The sequence below is a fragment of the Triturus cristatus genome, chromosome 2_2 (genome assembly GCF_964204655.1).
Source record: "Triturus cristatus chromosome 2_2, aTriCri1.1, whole genome shotgun sequence".
NCBI classification, from domain to species: Eukaryota; Metazoa; Chordata; class Amphibia; order Caudata; family Salamandridae; genus Triturus; species Triturus cristatus.
In genome coordinates this window covers 284,675,493-284,700,579 of record NC_140582.1, presented here as the reverse complement: position 1 = coordinate 284,700,579, position 25,087 = coordinate 284,675,493, and the positions used below count along the sequence as shown (strand labels likewise).

General features: G+C 44.9%; 1 protein-coding gene across 2 annotated transcripts in view; it reads right to left on the bottom strand.

Annotated features, from left to right (window-relative positions):
- LINGO2 (leucine rich repeat and Ig domain containing 2) overlaps positions 1-25,087 on the bottom strand; it is a 3,888,832-nt gene that overhangs the window by 336,875 nt on the left and 3,526,870 nt on the right. Inside the window, exon 1 of one of the 2 annotated variants that reach the window (XM_085641324.1) lies at positions 17,883-19,520. The exons of the other annotated variant lie outside the window; for it this stretch is intronic. The gene's annotated coding sequence lies outside the window, so the exon portion shown is untranslated. Of the gene's footprint in view, positions 1-17,882; positions 19,521-25,087 lie in introns of those variants that run through there. 2 annotated transcript variants of the gene reach the window in all.

Here is a 25,087-nt window from a genome sequence, read left to right as displayed (position 1 = left end):
GATGTCCGTGTTGTGTCTAATTCCCGTTTGCAAGTGACGTTTGCATAAATGCCCAGGCTGTGCCCATTCTTTGTGATTTACTGAAGCTTAATAGAAAAAGTCCGCTCACTAAACAAAAAAGCAAAATGACTGGCTTTACAAATCCTTGTTATAGCTTGAATCCCTCAACTTTGCTTATCCCTTTCCCTTGCAGAATTCGATCTGCATGAGCGATTCACTAAGGAAGTATTTAATTTGCTCCCTTTTATTAAATTTGGGGCAAATCTTGTAGTATTCTTCTTCGTCCCCTTCCCGCCACCCTGCCAATCATCCTTACACCCCCTCAAGTTTTGTATTCCTGCTGCTTATTTACTTCATTTTTACCCTCCATTCTTTCGTATGATTCCTTTTAAATTATGTTTTCTACTCTGCTTTTCATGCTCCTGGCCTCAATTCATTCTTCCTCCTTCCCTTACTTGCAATATATTCCTTTCCTCCTTCTTTCATTTTTTCTAATGTATCTCTTCATTAAATTATCCCTTCTTTCCATCCTTCATTTCTCGTTTCCCAGTTTATTCTTACCTTCTCTGCTTCCACCTTGCTTCATTCCTTTCTCCATTCACTCAATGTTCAATCTTCAGTTTCTCTCTTCATTTCAAAATTCCTTCCACTTTTCTTCCTATAATCATCCTTTCTTCTTCACTTTCATTACTCCTCATTGCCTTTTTACTTCCTTTCTAGCTCCTTGCCCCATATTCTTCTCTACACCTTTGGGCCGTATCATGTACCTCTGCGGTGGTCCCGCGCTTGTTTTTATGGAAGTGTACTCCCTTAAGGAGCTCGCGTTTAACTCAGAATTTATAAGAACTGCCACATAAGTTGCAGACAGCAAAGCTAGGAAACATTGAGAAGTGGTTGCCTCTCTTCGGGTCATAGGTACGAAGCATTTTCCAGTTGCAAACGAACCGAATCGCAAAATCAGCTCGTTTGCAATGGAAAAATGCTTTTGGGAATGCACAAAGCCCAAATTGCAATTGAGTAACTTGTTACCGAATCACAATTTGGGTTTTGCAATTCGGTATTTGGAAGGGCATCTCTTCCAAATACCAAATCGCATTCACATGTACGAATGTTTTGAGACCGAAATGCGGATGCAAAACATCCGCACTTTGCCACCAACTCAAGCTGGTGGTAAAGCATTCGCAAATTGGAAGGGGTCCCCATGGAACCCTTTCTCCGTTGTGACTGTTGAGAAAACATTTTTAAGAGCAGGCAGTTGTCCCACACACCACTGCTTGCTCTTAAAAAAATACAACAAAAAGTTAAATTTTTTATTGTTGAAAGGCATCTTGTTTTCCTTTAAGGAAAACGGGTTGCATTTCAACCAAAAAAACCTTTATTAAAACATTATCACAGGCATGGTGGTCTGCTAACCTCAGCAGGGCACCATCCTTGTGATGGCTGCGATTACTCATGTGTCGCAAACTGCATCCTGCCTCATTAATATTCATGAGGTAGGTCAATTTGCGACCCACTAGGAATCACAAGGATGAAACAGAACCTTTCATACATAAGGAATAGTGATTTCCAAATATCGATTCGGATGGAATGGCTATTTGGAAATCGCTATTCTTAGTCTATTTATATCCGGCCATTTGTTCCGAGCTGTGCTGTCTGCAGCTCAAGGACTCTGAGAAATTCCAAGTTAAATCTATGTATCTAGACAGTTAAATTGTCTAAAAACAAGTGCTCTGTTTCCGAGCTGTGCTGCCTGCAGCTGAAGCGCTATTATGGAGAAATTCCAAGTTAAATCCTTTTTACTTTAGACAGTGCAGTTGCATAAATAAAGCACTTAACTCCACCCTTGATTCCCCCCTTCTCTCACTTTTTCTCGCTTTTGTTCTCCACTTCTGTTTTCAATTCCTTCCATCTATTAATTCCCCCCCCCCCCCACTCAGCCTTATTCCCCATTTTCCCTTACTTGATTACTTTCTGTGTTTAGTCCCAGATTTAAACCTCACTCCCTTTATGTATTCCTCTGACCCCTTTTCCTTGCTCCTACCCTCAATTTCTTCCTGCCTTGTCCCATCAATCTTTCTACATTTTTTCTCGTATGTATGTATATATGTATGTATGTATATGGTATTTCTATAGTGCGATTATAGCCAAAGGCAGCAGAGCACTCTACATGGTCGAAAAAAAGCAAGAAGTAATTGCATAAGAAGAGATGGAGCTGGGCGGAGGAAGGTTAATGCATTGCGACGTAGTGGTCTTAAAACAGGTGAGTCTTCACATTTTTCCTAAACTGGAGCAGCGTTGGGGTTGTCCTGGGGGATACAGGGATTTTGTTCCAGATCCTGTGAGTATAGATGGAAAAGGCCGGCTGTCTGATGTTTTGTACACTCCTAAACAAACTTTCTGCATTTCATCTTAAAATCCACCTGACATCATTCTTTTATCCCCTCTGCACTTACTTTCTCTGCCCCCTTTGTGTTTTACTCTCTCTTTCTTTTCTCCTGTCCTCCTCCCTTCATCCATTATTTCTTCACAGAGCCTACCTCCCCCATAAGCAATCTTCCTCCAATCTCAGCCTAAGTTATTACTCTCTTCCTCTCCTCAGTTAGGTGAAATGGTAGCATGACATTTATGGTTTCCAAATAGCAAGTTTCATACCTGGTAATGACTTCACTATACACGTATTAAGGCGGGTAAAGCAGGTAGGGCAGTTGAAGTGTCACTGGCCTCTAAAAATATTTTTCCTGTGAGTGCGCTCCAAGCGACAGCATCTCACTGATGAGCGAGGAGAAAGACAATTTAAGGCGGCTCTGCACACACAAAGTTGCCAGCAAAAGGGTTCTATAAATCTTTCACTTTTCTTGGGACAGCTTAATAAGCAGGAAAGCCAGCCAGCTATTAAATATTATGTCAAGTCTGATTCACTATGTAATGCTCGGCTGTGCTCCTCGCTCTGGACGGAGCCGCGCCGGAGCTCTGCTCCGCACGTGCAGAGTGCTGAGCTGGCAGGGCTGAGGCCGTCTCCTTCATTCAACCTCCAGCTCTGTGCATGCCAATAATAACCCCGGGGCCTCGGCCTTGGCACGCGCTCGTTCCGTTCTCGCGATCATTGAGCCCCTACTAATGCATGCTGGTCTCAGAAGAGTTAACAAAGGCCCCTGCAGATCCTGCAACGCTGCGGGTGGGTGTGGGGCGGGGAGGGGGGCTAAGGACTTACGAGTGTGAGACCCGGAAGTCTCCGGGGACCCTCGTGGCCCCTCGCCACAGTCACATTCTGCAGGGAGGACACATTGTTTTAAGTAGTACCACTGGCTGGGCTCTATACAGGAAGAGGATTCAGTCTAAAGAGAGTCAGGGCTCGTGGATAAAGAGGCTGTTTTATGACATTTTTAGAGATGTCAAGCTAATATTCATGTGTGTTGAATGCAGTGGAAGGAGCGCCATGGGCCCTAATGCCAGCCAGGAATCGGGTTACACAATGACTTTGTTTGGTAGTTAAAAACAGCCACCAACTGGGGTGACCCAGAAATTCACACCTCTGCAACTCAATGCCACTGCATCTGCTTTACTCCTGAAATCAAGTGGTACATTTAGTAGAAGTAGCAGACTTAGTTGGTGTGGACTACAAGATCTTGTCCAACAGTGCCAAAAAGGAGGAAACTGCAAATCAAGAATTAGCCCTCATTATTTGGAAAAATGGACACCACCTATTTGAGGTGGACATCCTGCCCAACGGAGCACACCATGATTGCAAATTACATTCTGGGCCTCTGTTCAATGTAATTAAAGAAAAATGTGCACAATTTCCTCTTATTTCGATTTAGGGATCACTGTACAGGCAGTGTATCCATTCAACTGCTTGGAGGGGTAAGACACCACTGCAAAGATATTCATGGATTGATTTATTATTAATTTCAGGGCCTCTTCCAGCTCCTGAAAGAGTTTACTCTATGCTGACAGAACCTCTCGGGCTGAAATAGAGCAGCTTATGCCTGTGAGGCCCACTGACTGTTGCTGCTGAGAACCAAATGGCTGATGTTGGAGAAGAGCTACCCTGCCCACATAATAAACGACATGCTTGAACGTGCGTAACCGAGCCTGAGCAAGAGAGGCAGAAGAAAAGATAGACGGAGACCGAGAATGAAAGAGAGAGGGGGAGATGGAGAAAGAAAGCAGGAGAGTTAAAAGAAAGTGGGAACGCATCTGTGTGTGTGTATTCATGTGTGTGTCGTCTTTATCTTAGTTACATACAAAGAAGTTCCAGGGCTGAGAGTGTAATTTGACCTCAGTTGTTGTGGATCACTGAGTTTATTGGACACTTGTTCCAATGAGACTTCTTAACATAGAGCTAAGGATCACATTGGCATGCTCCTATCTTGTGATACTGGAGAAAAAGTAGGCAGAAGTAGAAACCAGGTAGTCTTTTTAGGGATGCAGAGATGGGGCAGGAGAAACCAGACATTCAGGACTTTATTTAGAGTTTGCTTGCTTTCTGTCAAAGTAGCATTTTCCCAGCTCTGTTCAGAGTTGGTGAAGCCCCAGGTTTACAGCATCAGACTCTTCACTGGCTCCTCTAGTGTAAACCTCTGACCTGAAAAACCATCCACCAAGGGTCCACCAGGTGACAATGATGGCCATCGTACCCTTTTGAGAGTGGGGCGACTATAACTCATTTTCCTTTCCTGTATCCTATCAATAGGCAGTAAAAATGTAGATTGATCGCCCTGTGCATCATGAGTCCATTTAATTTTTTCGTATCCAGATAACAAACATCTGCTTTGGGAGCTTATTTTCTAAATACAAACACGTTTGCTGAGTGGTCCCTTTAAACATGGCACTTGGTCAGCAAGATTTCAGTGCTGTGAAGGGAGCCCCACCCCACAGCATGGTGATTGCCATCAGGCATGGGGTGGGTCCTTCACTAGGGCATCAAAGACAATGGTCTTTGCCCCCAAACAGACTCTTGGACTGTTCGCCAGGCTGTAAACAGGAATGAAGCAAAAACCAAAGGAAATGATGGACGGAGTGTTGAACATTGCAAGCACTCACCCCCAGTCAACTGATCTGGGTTTAATCCATCACCGTTCTTTAGCCCACTCTGGGCTTGTTTCCGGTCCAGGGAAGGCATGGCTTAGCAGTTCGGGCTGGGCTGTTCCCATGAGGCACAGGGTCAGACTGATTTGCATATGGCCTTGTCTGAACTGGGGTGGCGGAGTGAGCTAAAGAACGGTGATGGATCAAACCCGGATCTGTTGACTGGGCGTGAGTGTTTGATTGGTTCTGATGCTCCCTCCATCACCACCCCCTTTTGTACCGCTTTGTAAACAGGAATGGCCACAGGCCGTGTGAGACACCGGGCATATTCCCGGTGGGCGGAAAGGGTGGTGCCGTTTTTTGAGCGGAGGGGGGCATTTTTGCAGCAGTGCTGCAATTCCGGCCACCTGTAACAAAAGCAGCAGCAGTGATTACCACCTGCACCCCACCCCCGCCACTCTGACTTCATTTCAAGGCTGGTTTGCTTTCTCAGTCCAGCCCTGGCCGTATAAGACCATTTCAGTGTCCAATTCATGGGGCTACAAAAAAACAAGGTCTTCATTGCACATTAGAACATGGTAGCAGGGTATGCAACAAATGCCATATTACTGACAGACAACAGTCTACTGTAACGCCACACACACACCACAGAACCACTGGTCATGCTACCCTTTAATGGTAGGGCAGCTCATCTAAACCCTTAAAAAGGAACTCAAGGCCCATTAGCAAAGACGAGATGCAATTCACATGAGTCAAACCAGTCTGCGTTGAAGCGCAGGCAGGGTATTCCTAAATACACATCAGAGCTGACTTGGGAAGGCAGGTAAAAAGCTTCCCACCAAAAGAGGGTACTGAGGAAACAGTCCAGATTTACCCCATTGAAATTCTCCCATGCCCGGTCCCAAAGCTTTTACAGGAAGAGTGCTATATGTCTGCATGTCTTTCCCAAGTTGTCTTGTCCCTGTGTAAGATTCCATAGGTGTGCATGGGCATTGCCAAAGGAAATAACCCAATTTGCATTTTTCAATCACCCAGGAAACTGAAGGGATGCCCCTTTAGAATGTTTGGGGCTGGGTCAGAACTTGCACATTCGGTATTACAGAAGGTCCCTTGCAGCCCGGAATAACCCTATGTTTAGCTCTTCTAATGCCATTTGAAATTACAGACTAGACAGCAGGCATTTGCACTCCTCTTCCCATGAGCAAAAGTAATATATGCGCAAAATTGTAATATAAGTGATATTACCTCATTTGCGTGGGGCATGCTTCTTTCAAAACGAGGGAAGCTTATTCCTACTTGCACAATCTGTCATTAAAGAAGCATATGCAAACACAAGGATGACCTGCAGCCAGAATATCATTGTCATAAATATTGAGTTGTAAATGTTCCAAGTACCTTGTAGTAATCAAGTCCATTCAGTAGTGATGATTTAAGTAGGTTTATTTGAAGACGGTACAAGATCACAAGTAGATTAGATTAAGATAGTATAAAGACCAAGTCTAGATCAGATAAAGACCCCACCAGGAGCAGCCAGCAGGCAGCTCAGCCCCAGTCAACTGACATTACTCACTGGAGATTCCCAACATTCTGACTGCATCATCACATGAACATTCCACTGGTGGTAGACTGGCATTGCATCAAAATTAGCAGGATATAACATACCTTTAACAAAAATATCGCCTCCTAGAAGATAATAATACAAAATATACACCCATTGGAACAATACTGTTGTAAACTGTATTTAGGAGAAGATATTTATGTCACATAATGTTTCTGACAATATGTTAAAATACAGCCACAAAGAATCCCCTTGAATGCGGCCTGACTGCCCACATCCCATGCGGTGGAAAAGTGCAGTAATGATATGGACACTCAGAGCAGGACAATTAACACCTTCCAGAGTGTGCCCCAGGTGCCTACAGGCAACCACTTGTCAATGCCACACGAGTCGTATGTATATGCGGGAAACAGCATTTTAAACGCAACCGTTACAACGCATGCAATTACATCGCATGCCATTGAAACGCAAAAGGTGAGCAGCAGTGGGTAGAAGGTGTTGGATTTAACCTCAACACCTTCCCTACTGTTGCACACACTGGTGTTGAAATAGAAAATGTATCTATTTCAACTTCCAGTGCTTCCCTGACAGAAAGTCGGGGTAAAGTTTTGCGTTAAAACGGCATGCGACATAATGGCATGAGTTGTAACGTCACATATTCGTATAGGCACCTGCACCATAACATTAAAGGAGACATAGGCCTCCATGTGGGAGGGTGGATTCTGAGATCCCTTCAACCACAATGCTCCACTGCTTGGCATGTTAGCTCCAGCTCATCCTTTGGTGTATTAGTCCTGCCCGACTGCAGGGCCCATTTGTTGTTTCTCTGAGTCATTTCTGCTCTCAATTCACCTTTTATTTATGGAGATCAAGTATGCAATTTACAAAAATCCCAGACATCCATTCTGTGTGATTCTGACGATTTTATTTGTTGTTTTGCCCTGTAATTCTCTACCCCTTAACACTGCCTTCCTCTTTCCATGCATTGGCTCTGTCTCTCAACCCATCACTGGACCTTGTATCTCCTCTCTTGATCAGGTCCACTCGCTATCCACCCATGGCATTTTCTCTGTGCCTATCCTTTGACTCTCTACCCAAGGCTCGCCTCTCCATACAGCCCTTATTCTTGCCTGCCCATTCATCGGTTTGCCTTGTCAACCATTCATCGCAGTCTTTGCATCTTCACCTCTGCCGTGGCCTTCACTTTCAATCTTTGGCCTGTCTCTCCACCCACTCCTTGATCTTGTCTCCCAAAGTATGTCTTTGTCTTGTTCTCAACACAAGTGTATCTCCTATCCCATTTCTCCACTAAAACCAGGCTCTCCACACATCCCAGACCGTGACTCACACCACTCCGTCTTCCTTCAGCCCATACTTTGGCTCTGTTTTTCCACCCATATTTTTAGCATGTCTGTCCACCCGTTCCTCCACCGTAGTTTCTCCACTGGTTGCTAGCATCTCCACACACCTCATGTCCTTCTGTCCATCCCTGGCTTCCTCACCTATCAAGTCCCTTCAATCTTTCCTTGCCCTTACCCTCCCTTGTCTCCATCATCCCATGCCACTCCGCCCATTCTGTTTTTTCACCCTGTCCTTTCCTCTCACCTTTCCATGCCCCCTGGGCCACACTATTCCTCAGTCACTTGCCTGTCCCTCCCCCCCCCCCCCCGCCCACTCCTTGTCCTGGGATATTTTGACAATAAACATTTTAAATTCTGGACAGAGATGATTTTGTTGCCACGTTTGAGAGATGTGCACAGTCATGTCTGATATCCAATAGGCCGGGGCAAAAATTTCGTTCCGTTCGCGGAAATTGCGATAATTTGACATTTTTGCGTTCCGCGGAGAGCGCGAAAATGTCAAAAATTCCGGTTTCCGCAGCTTGGCGATAATTTGTTTCTTGCTCGCGCTGTAAAATGATACATTCTTGCGCGCGCGCGATCGCCTTACCTGAATCCCTGCGTTCGCCGACAAGTTTTCTTGATCCGGTCGCGTTCTCCATGAGATGTTGTATTGTTTTTAGCCATTTGCGCTGTCTCGCGACAGTTCGCGCCCGCAGTGACGTCATGCGTCGCGCGATCACGTCTTTCTTCTCGCGATCATGCACCGCGAGAACAACTCAAAACAAGATGGCCGCGCTCGCAAGCAACCACATGGGTAAGTTGGCGACCCGCAACCATGCAGAAAATCTCGCGAACATGCCGGAAAAAAACTTCCGCATCTTCGCGATATTTCTGCTTGTTTGCGATAATTTTAAACATTCTCGCGATAATTTGCGAAGGTTAATTCCGCAAATTCCGCCCACCCCTAATATCCAATGACTCATTCAGGAAAGCACATTTAGCTTTTGAGATTGCACAGCTGGCCTGTGTGCTAGCTACTGTGATCTGCACGTAGCCTGTGGGTTATGTTTACATCCTGGCAAGGCCAGCCTGGCTTGGTATTTTATCCTTCTAAGGGTGGCGAAGGGAGCATGAATTATGGAGGGTAACAAATCTATCTGCTTATAGATAAAAAAAAAGGTGCACACTCACTCAGGGCCCCCTCTCTGCTGCTTCTCGCCGTACCGTCTCTAGCTGACTCACGACCCACTGAGGTCGGGATGGCTCTGCTGGTCGCTCAAGTGCACTCTTTACCACTCGCCTCCCTGTCCCCACTCCTCACCTCATTAACTTTTAGGCTTTTGCTACCCTTTCCATGATCTTGTTCTCTGGGATTGGCTGAGAAGGCTTCTTCTTTTTAACAGAAATAGTGCCGCAGGTGAGGCTTCCAGCCCCTCCCATCAGGACACAACTTTGGTTGCTGGTCAGGGGTCTCCACTCTGGTCAGCATAAAAAGGTATGCTTATCTTCCTTGAAGACGAAAACAATTGAGCTGGTGCAACACACCATTTAAATGCTGCCCGGCACTGTGTACGTGCATTGAAGGCCATGAATGCAGGGCTAATGTGACAGCAGTAGTTCGGGGAAAATAAACTAGAATCCTCCACTCTCCTTGATCCATTGTTGTTACCCTACTGTACACCATCTTCCCACTCCTTGCTGCACAACGGCCAAACAGAGGTCAAATTCAGGCCCTCGAGAAGAAGTTGCAACCGGTCATCTGCAGCCCGGGGTGGGGGGGGGGCTGAAGGCCTTTTAGCCCAAATGGCGTTGCTAGCCTGAAGGACTCATGGGAAGTGGGCAAGAAAACCCAGTATTCTGTGCCTATGCTGGAGAGGGACAGAAGAAAGTATTGATCTGTGTTGGCTAGTGCAGGGAGAAGTAGAAGAATCATATAACCTCTGAAGAGAGGGCATGGACTGCAGAAGAAACTAGGCATTCTTTGCCTGTTGTGAAAAGGGGGTGAGAATATATATGAGGACACGTTGGGCGGAATAACTAAGGAACCATTGTATTTTGTGATTGGGGTCTGGAAGGGACATTGCCAATTACATTCAATGCTTATGGACTGGTCACAATTGGAAAACTCTAAATATGGATTGTAGAAAAGGACATATTTTTGATGGTTTACTTAGACTCCTCTATGTCCCAGGAAGAAAAATCAGTGTAGTGAGCTCCTCATCATACTATCTTAAGTTTTTTCAGATGATTAATCCACTTAAGAATATATAGCTGCTGCAGCCCAGGCTATTAGTAGGGCCAAGCAAGATAACTGTAAACCTTTGTTTGATGTCTACACCAGCTGTGGATCGTATAAGATCAACCAAAAAACAACAAGAGAGGGAGGGAATTTTTTAAGGAGCTCTCTTGGTCCCCCAGGTTATATAGTCAAAACAACAAAAGAGGGTGCCTTCTTAGGAGAAGAGCGAGCATGAAGAATCAAATCTGATTCTTTAGAAAGCCCTCACTCACCAACCTAGTTGGTGACATGCTTCATCATCGGGCCCCACCAGGAAGGTCGAGTACCTTCCTGGTGGGGCCCGATGATGAAGCATGTCACCAACTAGGTTGGTGAGTGAGGGCTTTCTAAAGAATCAAATGTGATTCTTCATGCTCGCTCTTCTCCTAAGAAGGCACCCTCTTTTGTTGTTTTGACGATCGTATAAGATCGGACATCTTACTTTGCACAAACAATTTAAAGATAAAGTCAGGCCTGTGCACCGGGCATCTAGGAGACCGTTGTTAATTGGAGCTGAAGTCTTGTTTACGCAGTATTGTGTGAGTGAGTCTGCCATCTTTGAATGGCAGCAGTAGCAAAGCTTTCAAGAGACTCATAAGAAAAAGAAGTTGTGTTGAAAAAAACATACTGTCTAGCATGGGAGCCGTTTCTGTGATATGAATAGTGAAACTAGGTACAAATTACTAAGCTTTGGAGAAAAAAAAAGAGTTGCTGTTCTGATATCATGGTCACCATGGTATGACATAATGGCCATTATCATTCCAAGGTTGCTGCTACTATTACCACATTTAAGTATGTTGCATATGCATCCTGGTCCTTACATTAGGCACTTGCCTGAGCTATGGACTTGTTAGGGGGTGGACCAAACCTTTCTTCTTCAATTTGATTGGTTTATAAAAAGTGGTGCTGATTTCCCTAACCATAAAATGGCTGTTGTTCAGGATGCTTTCTGTTCCCACAGAAGCAGTGCTGAAACTCATCACTGTGGGGGTCTATTTACAAAGGCGAGTTTACATGTGTAGATTTACACATGTGTAAACTAACTACTGCCCTTACTAGTAACTTTACAGTTTTTGATATTCAACACTTTAAAGTGTGAATGTATTGCTAGATGTAGACCTGCATGTCTCCACCCTTCCGCCGCCCCAAAAACTTGGGAAGGAGCCTGCTAGAACAGGATTTATGGGTGCAAAGTTACTACTAGTAACTTTTCACACATAGGTGGAGGTCTCCACCCCCAGAGAGGAGCTTTCCCTTCGATAAAGTGAAGGAAAAAATAAAGTTTAATAATTATATTAAAAACATTTTAATTTTAAACCAAAATGTAAATTAACTAAAAAAACATTATTATTTAACGAGATATTACCAAATTAATTTCTACAGCACATCAACTCATCAGAGTGAATGTGTAAAAAATAATTACATACATTATGGTGCTGAATTATTGGGCTTTTGTGATGCTAGGTCTCTTGTGAAGTAGCGGGAAATCATTTTGTGAGGTGCTTGAACAAACTCCAAGTAAGCACCCCCCTTTATAACTAGATCATGGATTAAAGAGAGCTAATGATGTAGTGGGGCTGAAACCACTATCGGTTGAGACAGATTGGTTTTGGCAATCTCTGGTCAACACCAACTGATGTTGCACTGGTCTCCAACGGGCATTGAAAATAGTCTATTGGCAATATGTGTACCAAAATACTGTGAGTACCTCTAGGGTGGGCTCTCTCACTGCCTCTTTTTTGAGGTTCAAAATTGACTACTGTTTTGAATCAGTTTTGGATGAGGCGGAGCTCCCCGGGCCTGAACCCTGTACTAAAAGTTCTGTCTAGGAATTCTCCCAATTTGAGCCTTTACCACTTCATGAAGGTATGGGAACTCGGAGTCTGACAAAACATGCCCCTTCTGCCCTGGGGTAATCAAAGTGGTTGAACATGTAATTCTATTTTTCCAGCCTGTCATTGTCCAAGGAAAAAATATTTTTCCCACTTTGTTGTAATTTGGGTCTGAGGAATTACAGCATCGCCCATAGAATACTCAGAAGTAATACAAGCCAGTCCATTGTCTTTTCAGTCTCACGGTATTTGATGTTTTTGTGGAAATTAAAACAGAAAAAGGTGTCCTGCTAATGCTGCTGTGTACTCAATGTTTTCACATATTTTATCCTGGTTTTACTGTAATAAATGTAGTCAGATCTTTTTTCTCTCTTTTATATGCTTTGTATTTTTATTTGCTTTTATATAGTTTGTATTTATGTATTTATCTTGCTCTTGTATGGCCTTCTAGGCCAAAATAAAGATATTGAATTAAAATATTAAAATATATTAATTTTATGTATAATAATCCTACAAAATCCCACCAGCATTATTATGTAATAAATTATATTTAAACTAATTTGATTAATTGATTTTGATTTTTAATTAAAAGTGTGAACGTTGCATTTAATTATTTTTAAACACAAACTTAAATATTCATTTATTTAATTTTAAAAAGTAACTTTAACGTATATATACACATATATTTTTTAAAAAAATCAAAATAATTGGATTTATTTAGCAATATTTCCTATAGGCACTTATTTTAAGCTCCTGTCTCTATTTGTTTTCTACAGGAGTGTGTTGCAGTACATGTGAGTAGCCATGCCTACTCCATGGTTGGACAAGAATGCAGTTATGTGTATTTGGGGCCCTTTTTTGACTGTAGTAGATTTAGAAAAGGCCTGGGCGGAGTTCGAGGAGTTCTGCTGTTCGGAACTCAGCAAAGTGACCGAAAACCACAGACGCGCTACACGGACGTCTGCAAGCGGCGGAGTGGGTTAGGTAGCGCCGTTCACGCTGATTTTTAGCATCAGTGTTTGTTCCATGCTGGAAAATTAGCGCAAACTGCACCATATGCAGCACAACAGGGCGCTGCTTCTTTCTGCCACTCGAGTAGATGTTCTACTCGAGCAGCATCTTCCTCAATGTCAACAGAAGGTTTCTCAACGCGGGCGGTCGTGACCATCTGCAACTGCCCATGTTGAGAAATCTCGCTGGAAAGTGGTCTAGCATTGGATTTTCCTCACTCACGCTCACCAACTTAACGTTGGCGAGTGCGGCCGAGGAACAACTCAGCTCTGCAGAGCAGAGTTTTTTTTAACTCTGCATGCTCCGCGGAGTGCGGAAAACTCTGCAAACTCCATGAACAGAGCAGAGTTCATTGCCCAGGCCTACTTTAGAAGTGCAGTTTGTGACTAGCAATGAGCTTAGTCTTGTGTGGGTTGGTGTTTGTATTTGCCTGTCCCTCCCTAAACCCTTTGTTACCTCTTCTATTCTTCTCACATTTAATAGAAAATATTCCCCCATTCCCAGCCAGTTCCCTAGCTTCTGTCCACATTTATTCCTAAAAACAACACATACATGCATAGAGACTTCTGCGACTGGGCAAAGACCTACGCATTAAAAAGAAAGTAGAGGCAAAGTTCTTCCCACTTGAATTTATGAATAGCATTTTGTAGCACTTCAGTAGTACTATTGTAGTGCTTCTAAACGTACCACAAAGTGCATTTCTGAATGGACCCCCCATATGCCTAAGATTGATGTTTCCAGAAGATCATGAGGCATTGTGATGGTTTCTTTGCAGGAAGGGTTAAACATCTGTGAATTTCACACAGTGAAATAGGTGGCTGCCAGGAAGTGTTTTCTGCACTGCGAAGGTGAAGATATATTCAGAGAATGAGCCTAGAAGCAGACATTCTCCACAGGGGCAGTTCAGATTTACATAGCCTCTTGCATTTCTTTCACAGGGCCAATTGCCTCTGCTTCCCTTGAGAAGCATTCATGGGAGCATGAGCAAAGCTATCTGATTACTGAGTTACACTGTCTTCTGCATGTGCCCACCCATCCATTAACTCACTCATTCACATATCCATTAATCTATGCTATTACTCACTCACCCACTTATCCATTCATGCACTCGCTACTACATCCATGTACTCATGCATCCATTCACTCATTCATTCATCCATGCATTTACTCACCCACTCACCTATTAATGTGTGTACTCACTCAGCAGTTCACTCTTGCACTCAACTACTTATACATCTATCCACCCATGCACTCACCCATTCATCATTGTCTTTACTCATTTATTATTCCATTGATCCTTCACCCACTCATCCTTTTTATCGATACAGCCACCCAATTATCATCCATGCACTGATACAGCCACCCAATTATCATCCATGCACTCACTTCTCTGCTCACTCGCCCATTTATCTGTACATCCATGCACTCACTAAACCATTCAGCCACCTATTCAACATTTTGCCAGAACATTTATTTCATTCTTACATACACTCATATAGTCACCCATCCATGCATGCAGTCCCTCCTCATGCCATAATCCCACTGTCCCCCAGTCAACCATTCAAATAACATACACCTGCCAATCAATAAAGAGGCACTTTCATCCATAAAAAAGAGAGACCTATCGGCTTTATCAATGCTTGTTTTGTGAACCCTGAGCACCATGGACAGAAAAAAGTCTGATGTAATGTAAAAAGGTGCACCTTAAACTGAGCAGGCCTCTGGTGCAATGCTTCCTAAAGCAGAACCAGTTGGGACTCTACCATCAGAAACACAGTGCTTCCCTTGCTCCAAATCTCCTTTGGGGTCCAACAGAATGATAGATGTTCATTCACGACTTCTGGCAGATCCCGCTACCACCAACTTCTGAGCGAGGCCTTTACTGTTTGCGCCGTGCAGTAGTATGGAGAATGATTGATATTATAAATAACATTTGTAAAAATTAAGATCAACATTTATCGCAATAAATTCACTTTGTCACTTGAGATGTTTCTTTGGATTTTACTACTGTCACCATTTGTAAAATTAAAGTATTACATATATTTTTAGCTCAATTAGTATGAAATATAAATCTGAATTAATGAAGGAGATTTTCAAACATACCCAAAAGCTCTCATATCGTGAATATACGAGACTGGGAACATTTAAGTTTGAAAATCTCTAAATTAGTCTAAAAGTAGTAACTTTGACATAAGTATTAGGACACAACAACCATAAGTTGCACTTTGCTTCAGGATTACAAAAATAAATGGTACCCTGAAGTCACAGGACCAAATAAGCAGCAGCTAAATAATTACCGGTTGACCAGAATTCACCCTGATCAGCCACATCCCCAGTAAACTCCCTTTGGCAAATGTAATAAAACCAGCAAATGGCAAGCCTATGGGCGTGATGAAGCCCACGATCTAGATACAGCATGCCTCAGTTCGAGACAGCGCATGCGCACCATCTAGAGCTGAGACCTAAAAATTATACAATCTAAAATATCCTCAATTACTAACACAAACTTGCTGACTAGTGTACCTGAAGAGCATCAAGAAGAAAATGAACCTGTAGGCAACCACCCACCATCTAAGATCATCGGATGCAAAATTAGAAAGAGCAAGCTTCAAATAACCTAACCTGGGTAGAACATACTGGAGATCAGGGTTAGGGACATACAAGCTTCTCCTCTTCAAGAAAAACCCAAACTACGCTGCTTCGAAAAGGTATCACTGTGGTTAAAAAGCCAATACTGTGTAAATGTAACCAGACCTAGCTCGCCTGCATATGGGAGTGATTCAAGAGACAATACGTTTCCACATTTCTGGGTGTTTCAAGCTCAATGTGATTGCACTTCAAACCTGTCTCCAAATACAATTGTGCATGCATTTAGGCAGCCAGAATTTTGGACTGACCCACCTCATTAAGTGTTTGATTACGAGTTTGGCAGTCCATCGGACCGCCAAACTCATTGTGGCGGTGCTGTGGCAGTCGGGACCACCGCACTAGAGGTCCGACTGCCGTTTTGCAACTACGGCGGATGACCTCCATGGGACCGCCGCAACTGCCAGGTAACTTCATTCACTGGCGGTGGTGCAGCGATCAGAGGTGCGCAATATGCGGGCAGTGCCGCTGCAGCACTGCCAACCATATTACGAGTTTTCCTCACCACCAGGATTTCATGGCGCTGTTCACACCATGAAATTCTGGCGGTGAGGAAACAAAAGTGGCCCTGCAGGGCCCCCTGTTGCCTCTGAGCCCTTGGGTGCATGCAGGGGGGCACATGGCGTGCCTCCTGTGTGCATGCACTCTGTTTCCTGCACAGCATGGACTTTACAGTCCATACCGTGCAGGAAAGGGCTTTAGCATTCCCTTTGCAGGGCCTTTTTCTGAGGCACCGCTGTGGGAACACCAAAAGGACCCGCAGCCAGACAAAGAGAAAACTTGCAATCTGGTGGGCCGCTGCCTGTCGAGTTTGGCGGTGCGGGAACGGAGTGGTGGCATGCTGCCCGCTCCTGCACCGCCAAACTCGTAATCAGGCCCTACAGCACATTAATGGGTCGAGTCAACCTCAGGTAACGAGAAATGTTTAATTATATTTGGTTCATGCAATTCCTTGTTTCTAAGGGTCTTCTAACCTCAAATGTAGGCATAAAATGTGGTGAAGGCCTACAGAGAACGTAAACATAAGGTATTTCACCATCGCATCACTAACCATAATCTTCATATCTCTGGACATCAGCAATCTAAGATGGATGTTAGAATCAATATTTTGAAAAAAAAACTTTTAAAATAGTGCTTTGATACACTTGGTTTAAGTGCTAAATATGCAATACAGCATCAATTTCGCTGTAAAAATCATGCCTGGGTTGACAACCCGTAAATGTCTCCATGCTCACTAACTGTGGAGAAACTATGTTGATGTCGTTTTTGACGACTACTAGAAAATTGTGTACAGTTCCTTAACAATCCTTGATCAAAATCCGCTAATAGTTTTATTATGCCAAATGCAAACTGCAAAACGCAGAAGGAAGAAAATTGCCAACCCTTTCAAGGTCTAAGGTGTACGAATACCTGCTGTAACAATTAGCCTATGAGAAAAGTGGAAACATATCATGGAAATCGGTGTTTCCCCACAGATCCTAATATTTTATTTCCCATTCATTGCACCTTTTCCACCCGAACATTCTTCCTGCTTTTAATAGGTTTGAAGTGAAGGAGATTAGGTTTTTCATGTGTATCTTGTCATTTCCGGTTCAGCTGGCAACTCCCATTGTCAGCCAACTCTGGAATTACAATTTTTAGAATGAGTCCTTGTGTTATATTTATGTATAGAAACGCCATCAGGAGAAGGCACAGGCCTTGTCACTCAAACCACAACAAAAACAGCATTTACACCATTCAAAATTAAAATGAGGCACATTTTGTAAAGATATTCCTAATAACGACTCATAACAGACTGACACACTTTTGAGAACTGGAAATATTATCAGAGAAATAGAAAAAAAAATGCTGAATATTTAAAAAAGGCCTAGTCCAAAAATTAGCACTCCATCTAAAAATTCTGGCTTCTGTCGATTGCAGGAGTAATTGCAAAGCAAAGGAACCTGGAGTGAACATTCTCATATCTAATGGACGTGTTGGGAAATGAACGGATTTTCCACATGGAAATATATATATATATATATCGGATGCACGAGAAAAGAATAATTACAAACACACCAGCACATTTGTGTCACGTTTGGTGCACATTTTTCCACCACATGTGCAAGCTGCATTATATTTATTACACAGGTTTTCTCTCTTCTGGCTTGAACAGTAAGAGGTGAAAATGAAGAATATTTACTCACCCAATAGATGGCAGTATTCCTCAAAATGTCTGATTTCCAGATTTTGGCTTGTAGATTGTGAATAAGCGAACTGTTGAGTCCCTCTTAGCAGGCATTTCACATTCCCAGTGTCCACGTCAGGCCATCACCACACAGAGGCTCCATCACAACCACGGTAACAACTGGCAGGGCTGCATCGATCCTAAATGTCCAGATGAAAAACGTTTATTTCCACTGTTTTCACTGCATCCTTCAAAGCTACCCTCCAAGAAATCAAAAATTTCGTGGAGCCTCTGCCAGCCAAATACCAGGAATCTCGCAAATTCCGGCAAAGTTACTGGTCTGGGCCTAGTAACGATTCCCCGACAAAATTATCGACTAGCAGTCAACATGCACAGGGCCAGGTTAAGTTGTCTTGATAACCAGAACTTTAGGAGAAATCAAATCTCTTCTCATCACTGTAGTTTCGGCGAATGTTGTTAAATTCCTATTTTCAAGGGAGGGTTGGAGCCATCAGAGTTACACGAGATTCCCTCTCGTTACACACGCTCAATGGCCACCAGGCCTCTCGGTGGGCAGTTCACTGACTCGGAACTGACGTCAAATGAGGACCAATATCAAGAAGACGCTGCAATTTTGTTTAAAAAAAATGTATGTAGCAAAGCGCTGCAAGGCAGGTGCTCGTCGAGTGTTGTTTACCCACTCGATATCCAAATGCCTTTTCCAGCAGTCAACTCCTCAGATTTGGGGACTCCTGGCCAGGTGGCGAAGGCGACTGTCGCGGCGTCCTCCAGATGCGCATCCCTAGGTGCAGGACAGGCAGTGACTAGCACCCTCCCAGCCTCGGCAGAGCTCGCGCAGGGCAAACGTGAGGTAGCTTTGCATGTAGAGCTCGCGCAGCAGCTATCCATCCTCACTGTCCTCTGCACCTATGTGCGCCTCAGCGGCGCCTCCCAGAATCCGGTCTTCCCAGCAGTGTTCGGCACTCGGCGCTCCCGGCAGCGGGAGCCCAGCCCGCATCCCTCGCAGACGCTATGTAGGTCAGACACCTGCACGGAGGGAGGAGGGACTGCCTGTGCTGCCGCGCGCGCTTCTCCTTCGCCACGCACCCGGGGCAGAGCGGCATCGCCGGAGACGTCCGGGCGGCGGCGTCGTCGTCCATTTCCTCTCAGCTCTCCATGAGGCGGCGGGTCGGGGGTCCTTGCGCTCGCAGCCCGCGGAGGGCGCCTAGAAGACCGCCCGCGCGCGCTCTCTCACCGGGAGCTCAATGAATGGACTGCGGGGAAGGCTTTGCTGAGTGCTCCTGCCGCTGCCGTGTGTAATCCGTGCTGGCACCAGGGGGATTCATTCATAGTACACGGCTGGGAGGGGAGAGGAGCGGGGAGGAGGCAAGAGGGCGGCGTGGATGGAGGAAGAGTGCGCGCGATCGGGAGGGCACTCTTCTGGGGGCACGATTCACGCTGGGACACGGTGGAAGAGGGGGTGTCGAGGCTTTGGGGACGAGGTAGACTTTGGCATCAGGGGGCGATTAGCAGAGAGTAGAACCAGATTTTTATCAATTTGACCAATGACCAATTATATTTTCAGTGAGTAGGTGTGTGCCTTAGCAGCTTCGGTTTGTTTTTTTATGCCGTTACTGTACTGAGGATGGTGAGGGGGAGTAGGGAAGAAGACCACCGAAGACATACAAGGTCGACACGGGTGGCGTGGGAGGAAAAGTGAGTGATAATGTAGTGGGTTATAGAGAACGAGAACACGACAGGCAGAAAACTGGAGGAATAGGTGAAAAGTGGGATATGAAGCGTGGGAGGCGTGTAGAGAAAGGGAGAGGCTACGGAGAAAGAATGAAAGAAGAAGAAGAAGAACCAGAGCGAGCGACAAAAAAAAAGAGTGAAAAAAGAAGGAGAGAAGAGTAGGGAGGCTCCACGGACACCCGACCGGGTACGGGGCGAAAGATAGGTGCGTATTTTTTTAGATGACGTGCAAATGTGTCAAATAAATAACTAAAGAAGGCGACGAGGACGTCAGACAACCATGAGAAAGGATGTAAATGGACCTGTAACGGGAGGGGGTGTGTGAAGGGAAGAGGACACGGGAGAGAATGAGGGATAGAGACAGAGAAAGAGTACGGGGATGGGGAGGGAGAGGTGGGCAGATAACTAGCCGGGCGGAAGCGGGCATGTGATGGAAAGTGATGGTGTGAGGCAGATGCCGGGTTACTGGGGAATGGATAACATTTAATCCGTGGAGGGAGAACACCAAGCTTATGAAAGGAGTGAAACTGTAATTGGATCTGAAGGAGACGAGAATAAAAAGCGAGAAGCGGACGAGACAAAACACGGGAGAGAAGGTGCGACGCGAAGAGAGAGGGGATGCATTCGTTAGGGTGGAGAGGGAGATGGGAACGGAGAGAGAAAGGCTCCGAAAGATACGCATGAAGGGAGGGTCACAGTCAGTGAGAGGGAAAAAAAGGCGCAACGGGGGAGTTTGACAGGCGCAGGGACATTGAGCAGGGCAGGGAGGATGTGGGTCAACGTGGCTGTGGCGAACAACAGCGATTGATAAGGAGGAGGTTAGAGCGGGTGGGGCTGGATCAGGAACTTGAAAGCTACAAGGCGCTCGTGGTTCTGTTGATTCTCAGAGATGTAGCGAGAAAAAGAAATAGCTACACCTCCCTCCATCACATCTCCCATCATCCATCTCCCCGAGCTACGCGCCCGCTTGGGCTGCACGTGCAGAGAGCTCCCCGCGATGCACTTCAGCAATGCAGGAGTTAAATCAGGCGTTGAGCGTCAGTCCCCCCTCCCCACCCCATTTCGACTGCCATAATATGACTACGAATAGGCACGGACAACTCCAAAGCATAGCGACAACTAGGGGAGAAGGTGCCCCACAGCTGTGGGCAATCCCTGGGCTGCCGGGAGCAGCGTGTTGAGGGGTGCAGGATTGAGGGGGGGGGGGGGGGTTGTAGGAAGGGAACAGCGCGTGTCGCACCATCCTATATCGTCATACTAAAAGTGACAGGTGGCTGCTTATTTCCCTACTGTCAGTGCTTTAAATGGGCAGGTGTTCTCCGGTACTAAGTACCTACACTACTTCAGTTTGAAAGCGGCATTACGCCCGCCGGGACCAGAGCAAATACAACCCTTTCCACCAGGCTTCTGGCGAGTGATTTTTTATAGCATGACCGACAACCCTCATCCTCTTCCTGACTGACTGTCCGCCTCGAAGCCTGCGGCGCATACATAAGGCACGCTTAACGGCACGCAACCGGGAACGGTTTCCTGAAGAGATGAGTGCATGTCATGTCAGTGCACAGCGAGGCACATTTTTCACACTTCGAATGCAGCCGTCGAGATGAGTAAAAACAATGTGGAGCCGGTCAGCGGAGTGGCAGCTTCTCTTCAGACACGTGGTGGATGCGTTACCAGCTCGCCTCAGATTGCAGCACCGACGGTCAGTCAGCCTCACACGAGGCCGATCTGCACTCCGCCTCTTCGCCCCCCGGGCTCGAAAGGGAAACGAAAGATTGGACCTCAGAAGTACAACCACAGGTTCAGATTGTACCGCGGCCCTCCGGGTATATTAGCGAAAGGTTTCATGAAAACCTTTCAGCTGCCCAGCAGGGGCTGTAAACCAGGGCCACTGGAATTATGAAGCAGGGGTGAACCAAACTGTGCAACGTTGACCAACGGCAAATTATGCGGCGTAATGCGGCACATGTGATTAGATTATAGTATGACCTCAATATTGCCACCGCGCAGCAACATCTGTGTGTTTAGTAACTTTTGATCTAGGAACAATTTTCTTTTATTAAAGTATGCAAATTATGCAGAAGATGATGAATTATGTAGCAAGTGCAGCAAATTAATAAATATGCGGCTGCAGAATCAGTGGCAGTCCAGGCTGCACTGAAGCGGGAGCAAGAGAAAGGGAGAGAGAAGCAGACAGCATCTCAGACTATATACCTTTGTGGTGGGTCTGTCTGTAAATACGTGTTTTCGTCTGCCTGTGTGCACGTGCAGACTTATACATGTATATTATCTACTGGCGGTCGCCAGTAGATAGTTATAGTTAGGACCGTGTTTCCATAGGAAATCTCAAAATTCTATTTTGAATAACTTTGGCACCGGTTGACGAATCCTCGCAAATTTTTCAAAACTAATGGGGCGCTCCGTTCAGCTCCTACCCTGAAAGTCTCGGGGTGATTCGTCAAGCGGGGGCCGAGAAAAAAGGGGGGTCCCAAAACGCGTTTTCCCCATGCATTTTCCATAGGACCTTTAGACACAGCTACAGCCCGAACGGCTGAACAGAATTACTTGAAATTTGGCAGAGAGGTAGCCATAAGGTCAAGGAAGTGCCTTTTGCAGGTCTGGTGTAAATCTGTTCAGTATTTCCTGAGAAAATAGCATTTAAAAGCATATCAATATCTATACGCGCGCAGGGGCGCACCGTGCGCGCACCGTGCGAGCACCCTAACGTGCGCGAGCGTAATTCTGATTGGTGGTTACATGTTAGTCAACGTTCGAATCGGTCGAAATCAGGAAGTGTCGGCCGCCATTTTGTTTGTTTTCAGTGCGAGAGTGAAAAAGGAAGGTGGCGAACGTGAAAAGGGGGCAGGGTAGAGAGTTCCTGACCCCCTAGCCTTTGTCAGGGGGTCCCTGAAGGACCCCGAAGGCAGAATTTTTTTTTTTTTTTTTTAAATCGCGGGGGTGCGCGCACTGTGCGCGCACGGTGAAAAACCAAAAAAAAGAAAATATATAGTTTTTAAAAAAAAAAATCGCGGGGGTGAAAAAAAAAAAAAATTTTAATACATAGTTTATTGTAAAATAAATATATAAAAAAATAATAATACATAAATAAATTAGCATTTAAAAAACCGTACAAATTCACTGAAAAAACCATAGGTTTCACACACGTTATATTTAGGAATTAGCATTGAAAAAACCTTGCAAATTCACTTAAAAAACCATAGGTTTCACACATGTTATAGTTAGGTGGATATTTCACTCGTAAAAAAACAATGAAATTCCCCCGTTATAGTTAGTTCAGATAACTATAACTCGCGCGACCGCCACTCTATCACAAGGATGATGTCATCAGTGATGTCATGAGTGATGCCACTGACCATGTCATGAGTGATGTAATATGTGACGTCATGAGCAGTGGATTGCGGGCGCGCGAGTTATAGTTATCTGAACTAACTATAACAGGGGAATTTCATTGGTTTTTTACGAGTGAAATATCCACCTAACTATAACATGTGTGAAACCTATGGTTTTTTAAGTGAATATATATATATGTATATATATATATATATTTAGTTTTCTTAGGAGTGCATGTGTTGTTGTGCCTCTAAATATGTCTTTCTCTCAGTATATATCATTTTGTATCATGGTCACAAAATCCCGGCAGGTCTACTTAGTCTTTCATTCTTCTGAGGCCGATAACATGAGTGCCATTGAGTTGGGTAACAATAAACATCTGCTATTCAGCGCCAAACTGCCCTTGGGTGAACGTGCGCTTTACAAACACACATTATGTTATAAATGTGTGTGTCTGCATGAAACATCTAAAAGAGACATGGGAGCCCAAGTTGGAAGTACACATGCTTGGCATAGAGTAGAAAGAAAAGAATCTTAAAACAATAGATTGCATATGAAGACAAACAGGGGTCGACACTTAAGTAATTGTAAGAGCACGCTGGCAATAAAACAAACCAAGAAATGATCACCATGCATAATTAATAACAGGCAGAACTGATTCAGAGTGATGGATGTGAGAGAAAAGCAGTCAACCTTTCAGATGTTACTGCAAATGAGAGAGAGAGAGGCAAGCAGGAGTAAGCATAATAGAGATATCATGGAGAGCGGAAATATAGGGCCTGATTTAGAAACCAGGGTACATTAAAGCATGAAGTAAAATATTTAGTCGCCCCCCCCTACTGGAGCACCGTACGCTGCACTTAGAGTTGCTCGATGGCCCTGCGGACACCTGTAGTCATTGATAGAAAATGCAATCACAACTGTTCTTGTCAATGAGTTTAAAGTTTGCTGGAAGGCTCTGTTAAACATGATGGCCAGCCGTTAAACATTAGGCTCATTTTTGTTTCTTCAAAAACAAAATCCCAAAGTGGGATTTTGTTTTTGAAAATCTATGTTTTTTATCAAAAACAAAAAACAAATGATCCTCACACTTTGAGAGTTTTCTCCCATGGTGTGGGAATCATTTAAACATTTTTACTGTCCCTTACCTCCAGGTTTTTCACAGCGGTGAGGGATAGTGTGGAAGAGGTGTGGCGCAGCGGCCAGGGTGCCTGACTCTGGACCACGGGGTTCATGGTTCGATCCCCAGCGGCAGGTCAGCCCAGCACCATGTGACTCTGGGCAATAACTTGCTTAATCTTCCCGAGGGCCCCCAGTGCCGGGAAACCACTTCAGAGGTAGCTGTGCGCTTTACAAATTCAAGGTTATTATTATTATTATTATTATTGTAAAAACTGCCCATTCTTCTCCCCACTCTAAATTTAACGGGCAGTCTAGTGGCCAAACCTCGACATCCCGTCGGAGTACGGCCTGTCGGAGGCGTACATCAGAGGCGGAGCCAGAGTAGGCACAGTCCTGGACCTCTCTGAAGTGTTTGACACAGTCTCCCGCCACATCCTCATCCAACGCCTTCACCACTCTGGAATCCAAGGACACATATTCTGATGGACCTGCTCCTTCCTGACTGGAAGACCCCAGTCATTCAGTCTTGCACCATGCAACGCGGATGCCTGCAACCTCATTTGCTGAGTCCTGCAAAGATCCTCCCTGGATATATATATATTTTTTTTAAATAAAAAGATGGAGGGAGATGGAGGGGCAATGGAGGAACAGATGTGGGTGGAAGTCATTGCCATGGAACGAGATGCAGGTAGAGAAGGGGAGCAACAAAGGAGTTTGGGATATTGAGAAATCATTTTAAAGAGCAAAAAATAGAAGGCTGGGAAAGGAGCAGATCGGTCTGGGGCATGTGAAGGGTCAACACAGAGACTTGGTGGGTGGAGATATGGGAAATCTACACACAAAGGCAAGAGCAGGATGGTACATGCACTGCCATGGAGTGGTAAAAACAAAATAACAAATATTGTATTGGCATGGAGCAGTCATAAAATACAAGTCACCCTATCAAAGTGATAGTAAAGAAGCTGTGCTCCAGGGGAGTGACAAACACAAGAAGAGGAA